The 16,982-nt window shown below is 34.4% G+C and overlaps 1 protein-coding gene across 1 annotated transcript in view; it reads right to left on the bottom strand.

Annotated features, from left to right (window-relative positions):
- The window catches only part of LOC133203683 (E3 ubiquitin-protein ligase PDZRN3-B-like), a 95,552-nt gene that overhangs the window by 67,721 nt on the left and 10,849 nt on the right, over positions 1-16,982 (bottom strand). The gene's annotated exons all lie outside the window — the stretch shown is intronic.

The following is a 16,982-nucleotide window of genomic DNA, read 5'->3' as shown; positions in this document are numbered from 1 at the left end:
TCTCGACAACTTTTACTGGAAAACCCCGCGTGTATTTTTAGATTTCTAGCTTTTGGCAGGTAGTTACGCAATGCCGGGTCAATTCAGCGCTTAATTTTTCGACTGAAGGTTTTAGCGATCATGATTTAATATGACACTTTTAAGAAAGATGTTGGACGTTTTGGATGTAATGTAAAGAAAAAAAACGAGATCAGGAATACGATCGTACCTGCTGATTGCGAGATTTCAATGAATCGGTGAAATAATATATTTCACGTAAATACTTTGTTTATTTCAAAAAATGATACGTATATTAATTGTCACGTTAAATTAATGTTAAAAAACATTGATGTTTCTTTTTGTTTTTGAAGGACTAATAAAATCGCGTGCGGACTAGTAAAAGTAATGAAGAAATAGTCCGGCTGGACTAAAGCCTTAAAAAGTTAGTGTCGAACCCTGTTCCTATATGTTCCATTTCAAAACTTTCATCCCCTTTTGTGGCCCCACCCTATTCCCAAGGGCCACAATTTGAAATTTAATCTGAACTCCTTGAGGATGCTTGCATGATTATTTTACTAATCATTCATGGCCCTGCTGTAGTTTTGAGATTTTTTTTAAAATCCATTATTCTCAATTCATTTTTTTCAATACGATACATTTATAAAAAAGAAACAAATCATAAAGTTAAAGAAAACATGTATTAAGATTTCAAAAGGCAAGTAAAAGGTGGTGATACAATTAAGAGCACTACTAGTGCTTCCGTAGATTAAAAGAGCACTTTGTTCATGTCAATACTAGCAGCGGCAGCCTACTTTGAAACTTTCTCCGTCGACATTTTCTCCCTCATGTGTGTCAAACTATTAAAATGAGGTCAAACCTGATCCATTTCAAGGAGTTACCAAACCCTATTATTAAAAACAACATATTGAACTGAAAATCTAGATAGTGTACAAACATTGAATCGAGCAAATATATTGAACAGTATTGATATTTTGGTGAATCGTTTAAGCCCTAGCCATAATAGGGGTATTACTGCAACACATCATTGAACATTATACTGGTTTAAACAGTGAAACTCATGATTGCAACTGCAGTATCAAATCAATATATTCTAAAACAAACCTTCATGCAAAATATAGCATGAAAATACGATTAATTTTACTGCTTACAAGTACATGCTTTAGGAAAACCCTTCAAACAAAAAAATTAAAATGGTATTCATCAAAGTTGCTGAATTCGTGAATATTGTAATTTAAAATAATGTCTAATGAAACATAGTAAGAATGTGTCACCATGTTTTACAATGGAAATAATTACAGTGATGGTCTTGAATGCTTCCTAAATTTATTAGTATTGTAAACCACGGTATTTATGTTATTGTTTAATGCAAGAGTCAAACTATGACAGCTTTCAAACAAGCAAGTTGGAGAAATTGTGGTATAGCAATATTCAAGGAAGATTCTACTAATGAATTTTAATATGTAGAAATAAAATATAATTTAATATTAAAAACATACAAATATGACATTGTTATCTCAATATGATAATAAAGATAATAATTTCATGGAGAAAACTACAAATTTTGCATGTTCCGATACGTAGTACATTACGTAATTTCTAGAAAATCGGTACACAATGCTTCACCCTATTTTCAGAATTCACCCTATCTAAGGTTTTTTTGAAAATTTGGACCAGTGATGAGCCTTTTGACCTATTTAAAGCATCAACGTATAGTCCATAAATTAGAGTACTCTCTTTGTGCCAAATTTGTTTCCAATTGTCCCTTTGATTCCTGCGAAGAAGTGAAAAGTTTACAGATGGACAAAGAGACAGAAGGATGCCAGACCACAGCTTTCAGCTCAGGTGAGCTAAAAAAGCTGTTACATATACAAACAGAAGAGTATTATTTAATTTTTGTCCATATTATTTCTTTGCTATGTCAATTTAATCCATGAAGAGGCTAAATATCAGACAGAAATGCTATTACAAAGGTTAACTTCCTGCAAAATGGCATCTATGACAGAGAAATGACAGCTTAAAACGGGGTGATTTTCTCTGTTTTTGCGTTTCCCTCATATTTCTGACACCTAGGGGAACTTGAGTAAAATGTGAAATAAAATAATAATGTAAAACCTGATAATATGAATCATTCAGTTTTAGACATAAGAACTTGCTGAGCTACATTGTCAGCTTTCTATATTATCTATGCATGTGTTTGGAATTTAACGGTAATACTATCATTTTATTTTTTTAAATGTTAGAGAGGAACATTGTTTCGAGTTTTATAGGCACTACATGTAAACGTACCAGTATATACACAGTACAAACACTGGTGTCTCCTGTCTATATAACTATGATAGAACGTCCATTGATGTGTCACCACTAAGAATCCGTCTGTTTAACCTTGATATTAAAGCTAGCCTGCTAATCACCATTGATCTCAGATTAACCAATAGATTCTGATTCAGGGAACAGCTCTCTCTCCTCTTAATGAAAATTATTTTTGTCTGAGGAATTCATAAAACCTTTCATTAATTTGTCTAGTTGGAGCATGCAAATGGAAAAATTAGTCTGGAATTGAATTTTCACACATAATTCCTGTTGATAAAAAGCTCAGTGTGAAACCCAAATTCCACAGATTATGGGGGGATGGATGATGCCTTACACAAGTTAATGAAAATTCTCTCTGAGTCAAATCCTCAGCTTTTGCACTCCTCCTATTTGTTTATAAATCGTGTCTTCCTATAAACCATTACTGACAGATTTCATAATATACATAACTGTTAAAAATAACTGCTCACACAACAGCAACAATTAACCAACCAACGCAGGCTCTCATTGCAGTTTTTTTTTTTTTTTAATGGAGAGTGTCAACTCCCAAGAGTAAATCAGTATACAGTGAAACCCCGTTAATCTGATCACCCTTAGTCTGGATGCTTCACCTTCTGGACGAGGTTCAGGGGAACAATTTGTACTTATATATAGATGGTTTTCCTATGACGTATTTTTCCTCAAAGTTATTCCCCTTGGCCGCCATCTTGTAGGTCAAAGTATTGAATTTTCCTCTTTGAGCAACCAATTTAATCTTAAAAAACGCATGCCAAAAATATATGGTAAAAAATATTTACAATATTGTAATTATGAATTAAAAGAAGCTTTAACAAACGTATATTCATAAGAAAAACAGTGTTATCTTCACCTCAGTGCCCAGTATAACAAATTGAACTTGGTTGAATAATGAAGGGGTCTGGGAATGTTGACCTACAATATGGAGGCCATGGGAAATAACTCTTGCTTAGATCACCTTGATGGAAAACCATCTATACCAAGTATGTTTCAGTAGTCTGGACGTGACATCAATCCAGCCGATTTGCTCGGGAACACAAATTAAAGAATGTATGAACTGAATGTTTGGGCCTTTTTTTCAGACAATTTTTCCTGAAACCTGAAAAATTTACAGACCCAATCCAAATTTTATCAGTAAAAGCTGACAGTCTGGTGACTTTCACACTGATGATCTGAAACAGTAACAGCCAGTGGCGGATTTAAGGGGGGAGGGGGGACCTGGCGCATGCCCCCTAAAATTCTCAAAGTTAGCGTAAATCATAGTTTCGTCAAGAAAATGTAGAAATGTCTACTCAATAGACCTCATTTTTACTCTACAAAATCTCTAGAATCCAGGAGCTTCTGGGGGCTTTTCCCCCTGGGCCCCCACCAAGGCGACCCCCAGACCCCCTGCCTACTTTTTGAGCCCCCCCCCCCCCCCAACTTCAATTCCTGGATCTGCCCCTGACAGCAGTCACAGATTTTACCTATTGCAGAATAAAAATAGGTCAAACTTTTAAGACTGCAGATAACAAATTACAAGAGTTTGCCTTTAAGGGCAGAATGACAGGATCAGGAATGACAAAATCCTCTTTGAGCAGAACATGGCCATCAATTACATACAATCAAAGGCTACACCATTTTCTATATGACAGCAGATTTTCTGGGAATTTTGTTTGATGTTGTCAGTTCGGTGTATTTTCATTAAATGGTCATGTGATCATCTCCAAAAGATGTCATGTCGTAAGTTCACATTTGAAAACCTTGAAAGATTATTTTTAATTGAAAAGAATTCCACGTAAATGTAGACACTTACCGACTATGATGTACTGCAGCATCCTATCACAATACCTCAGCTCCTACAACTGACCCACACCCCACACGGTCTGACTATAATCAGTAGGATACCACACAGAGCAGCCAGAGAATGAACAATGTCTTATGTCAAGATGGGGGGACCCTGCCATTAGTTTCTGTTAGCCTCAGACAATTTTTTATATCTAAGTAAACACAGACCCCCATTTTCCTATGTCCATCACAAAAGGTTGGAGGTCATAATGTTGTTTATTGTCAACTAATTACCACCTGACCCCATAGTTGTCCAATGAATCACCAGGGATTACTTATCAATACCTACATATAGCACCTTGTCACATCTATAACACCGACCATTTGTATAGCTTCCCTACCCTGAACCTCTTACTCTCTTACTTCACGATTTTCAGAAGTTACAACTACTGACAAGATGTTTAGAAGTGATTCAGGGGTAACACTCTGACCCTGTATCAGTGCTTCAATCTCTGGGGGATAAAGTTAATGTGGTCCATCTGTACGGGTGACAGATGAAGAACAGCATCTGTCTGTAGAAAGTGAAGAGTTACTATGGAAGGGGCCCTAACTCAAAAAGACACGACCTTAATTAGCAGGCAACACCTCATATACACCGTTAATGATCAAAATGAAGTACTTTTTTGTTAATGGACAACATCCTTAACTTTGACAATCTGTGAACTTGACACAGTTCTTTTCTGATTATCAATTAACATTTGGAAAAAAGAAACATGGACAAGATTTGAAACATCACTTTAATGGAACATTAATGTCATAATGCAGGTATCTGGGAGGATTTGTTGGGGAGGATCAAATAACTCAGCCATTAAATCAAAGCTACACATTTTTACAATCTAAATTATTTAACAAAAATACATTTTTATTTAATATTTTTAAGACACACCCAGTTTATTTCTATAAAAATCAAACTTAGTTACAACAAATAAAGAAAACGACACAGTTTTCGAGACATTGACACAAATTGTTTAAGACACAGAAATCTATAAGAACTATTATCATTTTTTATAACTTATCTGATCAGTGATTCTACACAAAGAAGATCTTCCTTACCTTTCCTTCCACAGAGCTAGGTCAGATGAAGACGTGTTCATAATTTTACGGGTTTCCGGGAGTGAGGATTTGGCTACATTATCCTAATCTTTACACTGCTGGGAGGTTTTCAATCAACACTCTCTGATAGGGGCAAAATTCCCTCAGTTTATCTCCCCATAAAAAAAATTCATAGCTATATGTAAATGTGGGTAACAGTGAAATTTACTCCATCAACAGGACAAAAGTCATCTGTCTTAATTAAAAAATCTTGTACTATACTTGTGAGTGGCAGGGATTAATGTTCTGGATTAAAAATTTTAAATGGGGTGCTATCAATGGATGCTGAACAGAATAACTGAAGTCACTGCAAGAAATCACATTTAGAGGTTGTTATAAATATAGTAACGGATACACAGGGTGATAACAAAACAGCCTCAGAGGATGAGTAATAAATACTGGCCAAAATCGTATCATGTCTGTTATACAAATAATCTACCCATTGTGGTTACAAATATGTCCTCAGTTCAGCTTGTGTTCCAACTGGTCCATCAAACAGAGAAATACAGATCTTTTTCCACACTCCACACAAGTAGAGCTGAATTTTTTTTAAAATTTTTTTTTTACATACTGATGCTCACTTCCTCTTTTCCCAATTATGCCCAGGCCATTATTAATGATTTACATCAACCAAATATCTTATGAAAACCAGTCATTTCCATGGGTTATGTATTTTTTCTGCAATAGCTACAACACTAATTCCCATACTAATTATAAAAACCAAAGTTTTAATGACTTCTGCAACTTGTCCTTGAATCAACATTTGATATAATGTTAACGTTGACACTGAATATAACTATTCTTATCAATGGTACAAAGGTATTGGACTTCTTAACACACTGTCCAGTGATCTTAACCTTTGAGATATTGATCCTGGGTTGATGTGAAACAAATTTAGGTTAGCAGCAACAAGTTTGAAGTCTGTGTTCCAGAGCTAAAGCACAGCACCACTGCATCATCTCATGACCTATGACCTTGAATCAAGGTCACGACACACCTTTGGGCTACAAGGGCAACAAAAGACCTAACAGGGCTCGACATTAACGCTTGTCCGCTTGTCCGGTACCAGTGAAAAAAAATTACGGACAAGTGAATATTGCCGGGCACTTGTCCGATTGGACAAGTGCATTTTAATGTAAAAGAGTGTCTAAATAATAAAAATAACGACTGTTGAAAGTTATTCGGTAGTTTCAAGACGGAAGCTGTACATAAAAACCGGACTTCGATCCCGATAGAGATCGTTAATTGAGTTCACATTCGATCGGGATCGAAGTTCACTAATTGCATACTACTGAAAAGGCATGGAACTTACGAACTTACGAATGTGGACATAAAGCCTAGATAAAATTTTATTTTATGTTTTTTTTTGTATTTATCAATAACATCACGAATCAATCAAGCACATGCCATGTGTAATGGACTTTATTTTAGTTTTCAAGTTGACAGTATAAGATCTCTATTGAAAAATTTTCGGACAAGTGAAGTTGAAGTTCGGACAAGTAAATGTCTTGGTCACTTGTCCGAATGGACAAGTAGGAAAAAAAGTTAATGTCGAGCCCTGCCTAAGTGTGAATTGATTCTAACCAACAGATGATAAAACTGCAGCATACAATCAACTGAATGCTCATTGACATCACCTACTTTATTCCTAATAAGGTACAAACATGAAAATAACTTAAGATTTCAATATGGACACTGATGAAAAACAATACAACAAACTAAAAGAGTCCTTAATGAAACAATGCAATAATGGCTAATGGGTGGCATGACAGACCAGGGACATTATGGTCTCCACACAAGAGAGGTCCTTTGATCTTTTTCTAATGGTTCCTCTTTACAACTGTAGAGTCTGATGAGTGATGACTGATTCTACTGAGCTGATTTGGTTTTAATATTTAGCGTTAAAGATGATAAAAAGTGTGAGGTCAATCAGTCAAGAGTTACTGTTCCTGACAAGATCAATATGTGAAGTGTGATAAATATAATACTGATCACAATAAGCTTGTGACAGTTTTCTGTATAGAGAGAGTATAATGTCACAGGTTATTAAATATTTATTCTGAATTCTCAAACACTGAAACTACAACCTCCACAGTAAAATACTAACTGTTAAAAGCTAATATTGTATTCAGTTTTTTATTATGTGAAAATCTTTTGACACTTTCCAACTTGAGTTCAAATTTAGAAGTTGTATCACAAGACCTACCAAAGGACTTTGAATGATGCATGAAACCCAAACTAAAATCGCTGAAGAAATATTTTTAAATTCCTTTATCACATAATATACATATCACAGAAACATCTGGGTCTCGTTTAATTTTGATGAAGATTTTCTAGTATTATATAACAGCTTAATGGTAACTAAATTAATTTACATCCCCCTGATTCCAACACCTGATGGTGATATGATGGGTATGTCAGACATATTTTCATTAACATTCTCTGGGGTGTTCTCATTCTATATATCTATAACAGTGAAAACTATATAGATACTCCAATTTATCAACTCAGATTTCCAGCCCAACTCGTTTTTCTGTTCATTTTGAAATCGGTAAAAGTTTCATGTAATTTTGCATCTCTCTTTATATCTTACAAGCTAAGTTTTTTGATCTTCACCATTCATGATTACCAATACAAATTGTTTCTTGGTTTTCTATCTTTAAATCCTTTGTTACGGTGCTAGTTTTGTCAATAATTTTGAAAATAAGTTGATCTTTTGAAAATTAATGTGCAAGTTTTGCATTTGAAAGATGATGAAGACTACTATTTGCTGTCAAATGCTAAATGAAGTCAAAAAGAGGTCGACTTACACCAAGCTCCGTGTCTCAAGTTTCTTGGTCTGTTTTATGATAAACTGTCAATTCAGAGTGGTCTCCCCTTACACACCAAGTTAATTATCAGAATCTCGTGTTTCACCTGCAGTTGGTGGAAATGATGAATACCCTGTTTACATTGTTAACTAACTGTCTGTAACTTCTAATGAGAACTTTCTACTTGCACAATTCCACAACAAAGAAAGTTTCCCTGAAGCAGAAATTATGTTTACTGTTGACAAACATGGCTATTATTTTTCAGGAAATCAATTTCAATTAAAGAGACATCCATCAAAAATTCTTTTTTGGACACTGTTTTACACAGATTTATTTCCACTGCATTTGAAGTTTTAATTTCGGACCAGAGCTTAATCCACTGCAGTGTCAACACCTAAAATGGATACAGGTAATTCTTGTGTAAAAATAATCTGTCTTGTATCAATTAGATGGATTAATTAATCATGTCACCAACCAGCCGCCTATAATTAAACAGGGATAACACAATTCCATTACACTGTCAATAGACTGATTCTGCTAGTCAAATTACACAATAGTTTTATCAATATTCTCACTCAAACAGTCATTATACTTCATTAGTTTCTTTTGATCACTCCAAAAACAATACTGAGTTTTTAATATAGCATATGTGAGGCCAAAATAAAATATACCTTTGTTTCCCCTAACGCGGCCGACCCACTTAAATCGTGCCGAATGAAAAGTTTTTTTTAATAAGATTGTTTAAATATTTTTTTTTTTATTGCTTATCAACTTTATGAAATAAAATTTCATCAAAATTCGTTTTGTATCGAAACGGTTGCTTTTGTTTTACTCTCAATTGGTGCCCACAACATGTGGCCACAGAGGGTTAGTTCTGCCTCATGAGCAGACGACCGTTCTCGGTAGCTCAGTCGGTAGAGCGCTCGCTTCGTGATCGGGAGGTCGTGAGTTCGAATCTCGGCCGCGACTGACCTAAGTCGATAAAAAATGGGTAGCAACTGTTGAAGTGAAAGTTGCGGGTCCTTCGGATGAGACCTTAAAAACCGAGGCCCCGTGTCACGGCAGGCGTTGGCACGATAAAGATCCCTCACTGCTCAAGGGCCCTGAGTGCCGAGTAAAGGTCAAAATTTGAAGCCCTTAACCGGTATATGGTGACGTCTCTATATGAGTGAAAATTCTCAAATGGGACATAAAACAACATACAATCAATCAATCAATCATGAGCAGACGAGTTACCCACCTTTTGTATGCATATCAATAAATTTCACTGCAATTCATTCGTTTCGATCTAATAAACAGTTCATAGTTCATAAACAGTCCTATTTTTACTATATAGGACCATATGTCTTTGTTTGATTATATCATCTTGATAAATATAATTCTGATGTCGTTTCTTCATTCCTTTTATCTATGGGGTATTAACTTCGTGACTTTTAACATTAGATATATGAAACTTTAATCATTTTAGATATGGTTTGGTTGATTTAAATATTGTTTATACACTCTTTCCAATTAGTGTTGAAATCTTTAAAATTTGCTTATGGTACGGCTTCCAGATATGTCCAGTGTAATTTTCATTAGTTTGGCCCTTGAAAACAGGTTGTTTCTTTGCTTCAAAATACCTTTAAAATTGTTGGGCCGGTGGAGGGCTACTAATTTAGACTTTTACTCGGCACTTATGGCCATTGATCATTAAGCATCAGTAAGGGATCTTTTTCGTGCCAAAATCTACATGTATACTGCGACACTGGACCTGCGTTTTTTACGGTCTTATTCGACTAACCAGTCTCCACGTCCCTCTTTGAGACCTGTGACTTAGAATAAGCTCCTGAATTACGTTGTCACTCCAAAACGAAACAATAGAATCACTGCGCCACGCGAGACCCTTGTCATTTTGTCTGTGGAAGTACTCGACGATGATAGTAGGTTTGAAAAATACACTCGGATGTCTGATGGTTGAATATTTGCGAATCTTGTGTTTTTGTAAATATTCGATTTCAATAAAATTACGCTGGCCTGAAATATTTCACAAGTTCAAATGAAAAATATTTGTGAAGTAATTTACCATACATGTTGCTTCATTTGTACGATATTCGGTTTAAAACTCGGTTTCTCTTGTTCTTTCTTATTTATAAAGATATTATCCAATTTTTCAGAATGTATTTTCAAAACTACTGTCAGAAAAAAAAATATTTTACCTACCTACCTACCCAACTTGAGATTTTTGGGTCGGGTTAGGGGAAACAAAGATATTTTTAATGATGGCCTGATACATATTTTTGTATTTTGATTTATGCACTAAATGTGTTTATTCCAGTTAATGAATGTACTGTTAATATACTTTTTATCCTCTGTACTTAATCAATAGTTTAATTCTCCTTCGTTATTGGATCTCAGAAAGAAAGCTATACTGCAGGAGGACTGGAAGAGTTATTTCCCTTGATTTCCAGTCTCTGAAGCAGTCACTGATACATTAAACTCACTGCTTTAATCCTCAATCCAATTCTTATTTTGAAAATATTCCCCATTTATCTTCGTATCATTAAAAAGACTCTTACAGTATAATTCAAAGATTTTGAAAAATAAAACATTTTTTTTTTTAATGCATAAAAACCTCTCAAGCCGAACTGACATGAAGATTCTTTCTAAATTTTTCTTTTTTTTTCCCTCAATTTTACTTAATAACACTGAAATGATGTACACCTGTTAGACTATTATTTTAGGTTCAATTTCCTTAGCATACCTGCACTTAAACTGTCAAGGACAATTTTGTCTTTAAATGTCTACTGTTTATTACAATACATCAACAACACTTATACATTACATCATAAACCCTCTACAACTCAATCCCACGGACTTCAAAGACCGAGCTAAAATCTCAAGAGCTCTTAGTGTAGGTTTGTATATATATAAAACAAATTAGTCCACCCCATGCTAAGACAGACCATCAGAAATCCCAAGGCTTCAAGTGGTCAACGTATTGTCCCAAACAATGGCCACCGCTCGACAAGTGCCCTACCAATCTACAATCACAGTGAGGGGAAATCATGAATATTTGATAAGGAAATAATACAGAGTTAAACAGTTTTATTGCAAAATCAACATTCCTTAATGAGAATCAGTCCTAGGATAGACCTCTCAACATAGCAGTCTTTGTTTAAGAATTAGATTTTATTTATTATCAATATTTATTCAAACATTCCGATGCCAGCTGCCATCAAGGTAAACAGAGTAATCTCCCTTCCCACACACTCAGCATCAATTGCTGCCTTAGTCTCTAGTGAACACCGTTAACTTACAGCTATATGTAAAACTAAAGTTTACGTTTGGTTTGTGTGTCCTGTCATGGTATTTTATGCTGAACCAATCACTCTTAATGAGGCCAGTGACTTTTGAGATTTATAAAAAAACAAATTAACAATTCTCAATGAAGTCAGCCTCAGAAACTCAAGAATCTGAATAATTAAAATCATAATAAAAAACATAAGCACATTACATGTAGCATGTTATACCGTAATCACTCAATCTGATTACAAAGAAACTTTGTGATTTTAGGATGATGGCATACCACATGCACAAGTCTGATTCATACACAAATTGACAATACAAAAACATGTGAAACATAAATATCCTAAACTCAAACTCCACACTGTCAATGAATTTACTTTACATTATAATGCCTACATTTAACAATTCTTTTAAGGAGGCTCATTACATCCACAGTTAATATTAGATTTCATTACGGCACCACTTATTATGAAGATTTCAAATATCCAAATGGAAGTTATGATAGGATAAATATTTTTTAAAGATTTTTAAATCTTTTTTCTGATTTAGGTTAAATGTTTTATTTCAAGTTTCTGATTGATAGTATTGCAGGAATCTCAGTGTCAAGTGATGGATATCATCTTCAGTTATGTAAGCAATATAATAAAACTTCATAATATTCAATATTATTTCTATTAGAAAAAATAATTTTCTCCCAAAAAAGAATTAATGTGATTTTCTTCTCAATTTTTGCATGAATAATTTGGATAATCAGTTATAAATAGGCAAGGAATGTATATTTATGAATAACAAGAGACAAATTGAATGAAAAATGTTGTAAGGAAATGAAAATTCCAATTTAAAAAATAATTGGAATAAAAAGTCCACTTGCAAGAGTTATCTTTCCTAAATTCCCGACTCAAAACACTCTGGAACGGTTGAACATATCAGATTCAGAATAAGCTTAAATTTCTAGAAAAAATACACATTTTCAAAGAAATAAAGACAAGCACACAAAGCAACAAGCAACAGTACTCTAAAAGCGCAAGTCAATTATAATTTATTTCAACGAGTTTGTAGATTTCAACTAGAATTTCCTCTGTACGTACATGTTGTCAGTGGTAGAGCTTGCTGCTTTCGCCATGACATTGTACACTACTTGGGTAGCGAAGATTTGACTGTCATTTTCTTTGGTCTCTACTTAAAAATAACCCTTCTTCGTTTGTGATTTATAATGAATCCGTTACCTTGTTCTCATTGTTTACAACACCGCACATAGTCTATTTTTAGAGCGTTTTAAAGATTTAGATCATCAACAAAGTGAACCTGTACAATTTGTCCCCAGGAGAAAATGGACAAAACAATGGAGGTTTATTTTTCTGTGTAGTACGTCATCAAAAAGTGGTGTAATGAGCCTCCTTGAGCTACATTATATTTTTTCAAACTTTCATAGCTTTCACGTACTTTTTAATGAAAACTGACAGACCAAAAATCAATTGCATGTTTTACACACAACTCTAAAACTTTAATATCCCTTTATCAACCATTATGCTTTTATAATCTTTATATCATCAGTAAACATGTCGCCATGCAGTTCCTCCGACGTCCACCAAGACAAGTGAACATTCTCAGCTTTTGATCTTGAGCATCATTGACAAGGTTTTTTATTTTTATTGCTTCATTTTTCTTAAATACTTCACTTGATATTTAAAACAGCTTTACTAAAGAGCAGGTCATTTAATGTATAAAACCTACTCCAGGAAATGCACTGTACAGGGACGTCAAAGACCTTAAAGATGAACATTAATGTCACAATGATACAAAAAAAGTGTGAAGCCATGAATTTACATCTTTTGAAATTATAACAAATTCACTTAGGATCATTAATCATTGTGCTATTGTTAAAGTAACTGGTTCAAAGGTACAATAGAGCATTAGCTGCAATTTACACAAATTATTTAAAAAACATACATAATGCGAAGTATTTTTACATAAGTGAAAATACATAGAACTTGTGTACATCTGAATTCTCATCGTTATCTGCAGAGAGTAAAAAAAAAAATAAACATTTTCTGTCAACATAGCATAAACTTTAGGTCATCTTGAAATAATAAGAGTGGGTAAAATTTTAAATATGGGGTAGGGTGGGGGTAAATATTAAGTAAGGATAAAGTGTGCGAGTTTAGAAAAGTACATCCTTGCAAGCCAGAGGTCCTGAGTCAACACACTGTCCAATGGCAACGAGTTGACTCAGGACCCCTGGCTTGCGAGGATGAGAAAAGTAAACCTTTCAATTGTTACCTTGTATAAGGTTATTTCTATCAATATATAGCTACTATATTGTATAAGATAGCTTAATATTATATAAGATAGCTTATAAACACATGAATTATTTAATTACCAATTTTCAGAAAAATGTAAAACACTGCCTCGTTCATGACACTAAGGAGAGTCCAAAATATATCCTTAATTACCTCAAGTCCCCCCCTAGACTGCTGTTTGTGTACCCCCAGCATTCTCCGTTTAACCCAAATAAAAGCACTCCATGCTTAGATATTGTTGGTTTTTCTGACAATATAAACACCATAATCTCCTCTTGAAGAAATGTTTTACGTTTTTTGGAGTGTCTGAACAAGGAGTCATAGACCTCATAATGAAGATTGATTTTTCACAACAGTCACCAAGTACTCTGTGTCCATAAACTCCTGTCTGGTTTACATACAGAGGTCCACCACCCCGAGCTCCGTCATCAAATAACGAGGGGTGATAAGACAATGGGGGATTTGACTTTATATCCGGATTATTATGTCAACTTGCTATATACCGCTGGGTAAACATACTCTCTCTCTTAAAAAGTCATTGATTGTCGTAAAACAATTCCCCAGCCCAAAGGTGCAGGAATTCAGCGCGGGGGAGAACAGATCATTACTTGTCAAAGATGATCTCCGCAAACAAAAAGCAAGACAGAGATGATCTCTCTGATAACAAAGATCTTTATCAATGTCTTATTTATCCTTACAAGATCAAATAATAAACTCATTCTGATCATTTATCACCCTAATCTATATATTCTACACACACACACACATATACATGTATATAAGAAATGACCTTCCAAAGTTGGGTGGGTATGAGAACCCATATATAATCAACAGTTACCAAATGGTATCTTTTTAAAGTGTGTCCAAATTTTTTTTTTTTTTTTTTTTTTTTTGATTACAGACGAATTTGAATCTCTTTATTAAGAAGTTTGTTGTTTTTTTTTTTCCCCAAAGAAAAACTGTTCTCCTTTATATAACGGTATGGTATTGATATACTTCCCATAAATCAAAAGGAACACAAATTCTCATCAAATTCCATGTATAAAGTGTCCCCATCTCATCAAGTTCTCTTGAATAACATGGGAACATAAAAGTTAAGGAGACAGAGCAATTAAAAGTCCATTCATCACGACATCCACTACACTCTAATATCATTACAGTTTTCTTTTATCCCCATAATTTTCTTTACATCTGCCAGACCCCTATCCCCATAATGAGATTTACCCATAATTCATTCACTGGTCATGTGGTCAAGGGCCTGTGTATTGAGTCTGAGCACTGACCTTAGATTTAGGTCACGACCTTGCATAACCCCCATGGCTCCATACCCTGGAGAGAAAGATGGGGACAGATGGAGAGAGAAAATACTATAATTCTGTTTAATCCTTGTCAATTATTGAACTCTTCTATGAATTTTTATGACCAATTACCATACAACAGGGAAGAGGTGCATGTTGGGTAAATTTTGTCTCCTGGGAGACAAAACGAGACATGAATGAGCATAAGGAAGTGGTGTTATCTGCCTCATCTGTAATTAAGTTCAATCTTATCTGATGAATTCCTTTTTAGATTCCAGTTATGGTGATTGCTCCTGATTTAATTCCTAGTCAAAGAGAAAAAGTCGGTCTGTTTGTATATGTGATAATTCTGAACTGTTACACTCAACCATCTGACCATCTGCTATTAATAAAAATTTCTATATACCAAAATATTTCTCAGTTTACAATGATGACCTTTTATTATATATCATTATCTCCCCTAACTCTCCATACAAACTGCTTAATACTTCCATCATTATATATCCGTATGTTTTTACAATTTATCTGATTATGGTTAAATAAACTCCCTCTCCTGTAGTTTAAATATCTAGAAGTAGTAAATACTGTAAACCATTGAGATAAAGATGAAAGGACTCAACATATCAACAATCAGGCTTTTCAATTAAAAATCTGAGTTCCATTAAGATTAATTTTTAAACTCTCTTGGAATGACAAAGCGACAGATTTCTCTCCCCTTTGTTATCACCTCTGACACATGGGGGAGTCTTTAAGAGCCACACGAAGACCCCAGGACTGTGTACAGGCATAAGACTGTCCCTAAGCCACTGATATAATCAAACTAACATAATCTACTTCACAGATAACATTTAAGTGGAAGAAAATATGCCACCTTCTCCGTCCTTTCAAATTCCAACAAAATATATATATATCATACCTCCAAGCCTTAAGTTATCTTAAAGGTTCAGAAATTACAGCAGTGGGGTTATTTGAATTTAATTAACAGTCAATATTTGCTACAAAGTCTGGACATTTTTTAATCCTGCCTTTTTCTTTTGGGGGGGGGGGGGGGGTGTGTAAATCCTGCCTCTTCTATTCTTGGGGGTGGGTAGCTTTTTGGAGTTTGGGGGTACAAATGGCTCTTAATTTTTCTACATTTCCCTAGACAAAAATTGTGGAGTTGACAGAATAATGACACATCTGTGATTCTCTTCTCCTGGGTCAATTATACACATGGGGTCTACATGTCTGTCAGTGACCTTAGACCCTCCACACATAAGTCTTCCAACGTCAATTCCATTCTGACGATTTCACCCTCCACTTTCCTCAGACTAAAACCTCCACAGACTTTACATACACAAAATTGTTCTAAAAGACATACGCTGTCAAAAATGTCAAAAAATGTCCCTCACATATTTTATTAAATTCAGACAGCTTTAGAAAAATATCTTATCAATAAGATCTATGAAAAAATGCCGAGATCAGCTGAATGTTTATGTTTTACATGAATGGAGTTTGGGAATTTATTTCCATTCACTGACAGAGATTATCTAGGTCCATGACTGGAGTTATGAATGAGCAATACTTTTTTTTCTGTTGCATATTATCCAGCCTTGACAGTTCTTTATAAAAACGTCACCTGACAATTTTCTCTAAATCTTGACAACTGTATGTCAAATAGTTCCTTTTAATGATTGAGCAAAAAATTTAGTCCCAATATCAAAGAAAGCTTAAAACTTATTAGGATCGATTGTCATGAAACATATTAAGCTATATATAAGAGAGTGTTAGAATTGCATCTGTGCGTTTGAAGCTCTATCCTCAAAGTCATTCTTAATCATTTCCTTTTTCATGACTATCAAACTTCATGGGTTCAGTTTTTGTATTATGTGTTATTTTAAATGCAATGGGAGGAAAAGAAATACTTTTTTCGCCCTGCTCCCAAGCTGTCTTAACTTGTACTCTTAAAATTCAATTATCATCAGCTTCTAGATTTCTCATTAACATGCAAAAAAAGTTAACTATTTCGATCTAGAAATGCAAATATCCACACCCCTTATTTT

Source organism: Saccostrea echinata, unplaced genomic scaffold, assembly GCF_033153115.1.
Source record: "Saccostrea echinata isolate AGI-Se365-2 ecotype Australia unplaced genomic scaffold, CSIRO_AGI_Sech_v1 ptg000051l, whole genome shotgun sequence".
Taxonomy (NCBI): Eukaryota; Metazoa; Mollusca; class Bivalvia; order Ostreida; family Ostreidae; genus Saccostrea; species Saccostrea echinata.
The sequence above is the reverse complement of the archived record's forward strand: the minus strand, read 5'-3'. Positions and strand labels throughout refer to the sequence as shown.